Source organism: Arachis ipaensis, chromosome B05 (genome assembly GCF_000816755.2).
Source record: "Arachis ipaensis cultivar K30076 chromosome B05, Araip1.1, whole genome shotgun sequence".
NCBI lineage: Eukaryota > Viridiplantae > Streptophyta > Magnoliopsida > Fabales > Fabaceae > Arachis > Arachis ipaensis.
Genome location: NC_029789.2, coordinates 98,149,887 through 98,154,489, shown reverse-complemented (window position 1 = coordinate 98,154,489; position 4,603 = coordinate 98,149,887). Strand labels below are relative to the sequence as shown.

Here is a 4,603-nt window from a genome sequence, read left to right as displayed (position 1 = left end):
ATATTAAAATCTTATTTTTTTAAAGTTTTTTTTAAATAATACTAATAATTCAATTTGCAAATATTTTTTTATGATCCATGAGTAAACTTTTAACATTCTTATTTTTCTTGTATTAAAATTGATTTGATCAAGTACAATAATTTAACATAAGACAAAGTTTCTCCTTAAATATTTTTAATGATGATAGAAAAAGACACTATTATGAATAACTCACTGCAAGAAAAAAGGTCTATGGCCATGTTTTTTTCTTGTCACACTTTAAAAGCGTAGCCAAAAGTGGTCAATGGTCACACTTTTACGAGGGTGGCGATAGATTAGAGACTTGGCCACTTTTTTTGTTGCTACGCTTGAAAAGCGTGGCAAAAAAGGTCTACGGCCACGCTTTTATGAGGGTGACAATTGATTCGAGATTTGGCTACAGTTTTTTTTGCCACGCTTAAAAAGCGTAGCCATAGAGAGAAACAGGCACGCTTTTAAAGCGTGGCGATAGAGTTTCGGTATAGTGACATTTTAAAAGCGTGGCCATTTCCTACAACTCTTTTGGCAGGCTTTAAAAGTGTGGCCAAAAAGGTTAAATTTTTTTTTTCAAAATGGTTATACTTAATTAATTACATTACACACCGTGTTTGAAACTCTACCTTTCTCTTATCCTAAAACTCTTCCAACCCCTTTGTATTCACCTTAATGAAAAACTCTTCCAAAGAACCCTAAACTCTTCGAAGGAACCAGTACTCCGCGACCACAGCAATCCGGAGAACATCGCCGGTGCTCCCTATTCCGGCATACTAACCTAACACCCACCACACTCCCCTCCTCTCCCGTCGCAATAGCGCCGCAGTCCCACTCCCCCTTTTCCCCTCTCCAGCGCGCACAACACAATACACACACGCACCACCTCACCCACGCCGAAGAGGAGAGCTCGAGGAAGGAGATGCCGCCTTGCTGCCAGCTCCGTTGAAGACCAGCCTGCCGCCGCTATCGAGTCAAACCCGAGAGAGAGAGTGTGTGCGACAATGAGAGAGGAGGTGCCATCACCAAACGCGTCGCCGCCACTGGAGGAGCTTCGCTCTTCGCCGTCACCGAGGAGGGGAAAGAGGAGCTGCTCCCGTCGTACCAGTCACCGTTGTGCTTCCTTGTTGCCGATGAAGGAGCCGCGAGAACCGTTGCCGTTGTGGAGGAGGGGGACGCGCGAGAGGGAGCCGTCAGTGTGGTCGAGGTCGCAGCTGTTGAGTAAATCTTCGTGCTTTTTCAGTAAATCTTCGATCATCATTTAACTTAAACCATCTTACAAAATTTTACTAATAGCAAGTTCAAAATGGGTCTACTAATTTTCATTTGATGTTATGTGATGTCTGAATTTATGTTTTATTGTTGAATTTTTTATAGCTCTCAGGAAATACAAGTTCTGGGTTGATTCTTTTCTGGTTCAGTAAGATGAGTTCTCAGGAAAAGTCTCTGATTGATTTTTTATGTCTTATCTTTTTTTTCCCTACTCTAAGTTGACATATCTTTTGATTTGCAAGATTAGACTGCAAGAGAAACTGGTGCACTTCAAGAAGCAAAGGACAAACTTTAAGAAACGGTGGAGGAACTCACCTGGCGTCTCCAACTAGAAAAAAGTTCGTGGGTGAGAGTGTTGTTCGTTTTGCTGTTAGATATAAGTTGGTGGACTTTGTTATTTTGATATCTTTAAAAAATCATGCATACCGTAACTCCGGAAGAAAACTATGTTGAATTCTGCAGACCAACCTCGAAGAGTCCAAAGCATAAGAGATATCAAAACTGCAGAATTCATTACAGGAGATTGATTCCAGGGCATCTTAGCCTAGTTTTACTAGTCTTTTTCATTTGTTTTTAATAGGTTTTATACACTTTCTTGAGTTACAAGTAAGCCATTTGGGTAGAAATTCATGTGTACTTGGATTCAATCAATCATGAGTAAATTGATGCATTTTCATGAGGTTTTGTGCTATAATTGCTTATGTCAAGGATATGAGGAAGTCTCATGATTTTAGCGTAGCTTTGATGCATTTTTTGATTGATGATAGGTGATCAAAAGGCTTGGAGGAAGGTTGAAGAAAGGGGATGGCAGGAATAAAAATGAAGGCAGCATTGAGGAGATCACGTTTGAGTTCACGTTTGCCTCAAACGTGAACTCAAACGTGGATAACAGCTAAGGAATACCCTGGGAAGAGCTCAATGTTTACGCCAACGTTTGCCTCAAACGTGAGGACAAACGTTGGCTTAAGAAGACCCTGGGGGAAGCTCAACGTTTGCACCAACGTTTGCCTCAAACGTGAGGTCAAACGTTGGCTTAATAATACCCTGGAGAAGCTAACATTTGCGCCAACGTTTGCCTTAAACGTGAGGTCAAACATTGTCTTAAGAAGACCCTGGGGGAAGCTCAACGTTTGCGCCAACGTTTGCCTCAAACGTGAGGTCAAACATTGGCTTAATAATACCTTGGACAAGCTAACGTTTGCGCCAACATTTGCCTCAAACATGAGGTCAAACGTTGGCTTAAGAAGTGCCCTGGAGAGAAGCCACGTTTGCGCCAACGTTTGCCTCAAACGTGAGGTCAAATGTTGGCTGAAAATTACCATGGGGAGGATCACGTTTGAGCTCAAGTTTGACCTCAAACGTGAACTCAAACGTGAGTGACAGCAACAACCATTTTGCATGATGCCATTACACGAAGACGTTTAAGTCAACATTTGCCTCAAACGTTGACTCAAACGTGAATGATCCCAAAGTCTATAATGCAAATGGATTTCTTCTCAAGACCAAGAGCAATCAACAGAGGCTATCTTCAACCCAATTCCATCAAGGCCAAGGGCCCAAATTCAAGACTTAATGATCATTAGAAGGAAGTGTATAAATAAAAGCTAGTTTGATTTAGAAAGGACCTTTTTCTTCTTTTAGAATTTTCACTTGTAATTTTGAGAGTTTTTTTACTTTGATTTTGGATCTTAGAGAATTGGGAGGAGAATTGAGTTCTTTTCCTCTGGGTTTTCTTGTTTTCTTTTCTGCAAAGCTTTATTTGAGTCTTAAGTGTGAAGAATTGAGGAAATTCTGTCTCACTCTCCTCTTAAGATCTCTTTGTTCAATTTACTGCACAATTCAAGAATTTGTGTTCTTCTTTACTGATTTTCATCTTCAATTCTCTTTAAATTGTCTTCTAGATTAGATCAAGGAAGGTAGTGAGATCTAGACTCAGTTCTCTAGTCTCTTGACTCCCGAGATCTTGCATTTCCATTTAGTTCATCTGCTAAATGTTTATACAAGCAAATTTACCTTTCTGTTTGAGATCTACTTCAATTCAATTCATCTTCTACTCGTCTGCTTGTTGCAATTTACTTGTGATTGTTTAATTTCTGCACTCCCAGTCCCCAAATCCTTTTATTATTCAAGCCATTTACATTTCTTGCATTTTGAGTTTTAGTTATTTACATTTCTTGAAATTTAAGTTTCTGCAATTTACATTACTTGCACTTTAAGCTTAAGCTCTTTTAATTCTTCTGCACTTTAATTTCTTGTCAATTACCTGTCTCCCTTTAAATTTCATGCAATTTAGCTTCTATTGGATACAAATCACTCAAATCAACTCTTGTTTGCTTGACTAAATCAATCACCTAACTAAAATTTCTCAATCCTTCAATCCCTGTGGGATCGACCTCACTCACGTGAGTTATTATTACTTGATGCGACCCGGTACACTTGCCGGTGAGTTTTGTGTTGGATCGTTTTCCACACATCAAGTTTTTGGCGCCGTTGCCGGGGATTGATTATATTGACAATGATTAAGGAAGGTGATGAGTATTTTGGTGGAAACATGAATTTCTCCCAAAACACACAAATCTAACCGGCAAGTGTACCGGGTCGCATCAAGTAATAAAAACTCACGGGAGTGAGGTCGATCCCACAGGGATTGAAGGATTGAGCAATTTTAGCTTAGTGGTTAATTTAGTCAAGCGAATTAAGATTTGGTTGAGTGATTTGTGATTTGTAGAAATTAAATTGCATGGAAAGTAAAGGGAATGGGTAAATTGCATGAAGTTAAAGAGAGCAAGAAATTAAAGTGCTGAATCTTAAAGAACAAGAAATTAAATGGCAGAAACTTAAAATGCAAGAAATGTAAATTGCGGAATCTTAAAGTGCAAGAAATGCAAACGGCTGGAATTGTAAAGGGAATTGGGGATTGGATTTGCAGAATTTAAACAAGAAAAAGTAAATTGCATCAAACAGAAAAGTAAAAGAGTGTTTGGGTTGAATCGGATCTGAAGCAAAACAAGTAAATGAACATGAAAAGCAAAAACAGAATGTAAATTGGAATTTCAGATCTCAGGGGTCCAGAGACTAGAAAACCGAGTCTAGATCTCACTACCTTCCTTGATCCAACAAGAACAATTGCAAGGGAAAAGTAAATTGCAAAGAAAGTAAATGAAGAGCAATTAACAGAAATTAAATTCAATCAAGCAGTAAATAAAGCAAAGAGATCCAAGGATGAGATTGAAACAGAATTTCTTCAATTCTCCAACCCAAGATCCAAGACAATTGTAATTGAAATTTAAAGCAATAAAACTAAGAGGAAGAGAAGTGAATT

The 4,603-nt window shown here is 38.8% G+C and overlaps 1 long non-coding RNA gene across 1 annotated transcript; it reads left to right on the top strand.

Annotated features, from left to right (window-relative positions):
• On the top strand, positions 1,392–1,776 carry LOC110262923. The gene is made up of 3 exons (XR_002347936.1): positions 1,392–1,429; positions 1,529–1,627; positions 1,744–1,776. It is a non-coding gene; the product is annotated as an uncharacterized LOC110262923 (long non-coding RNA).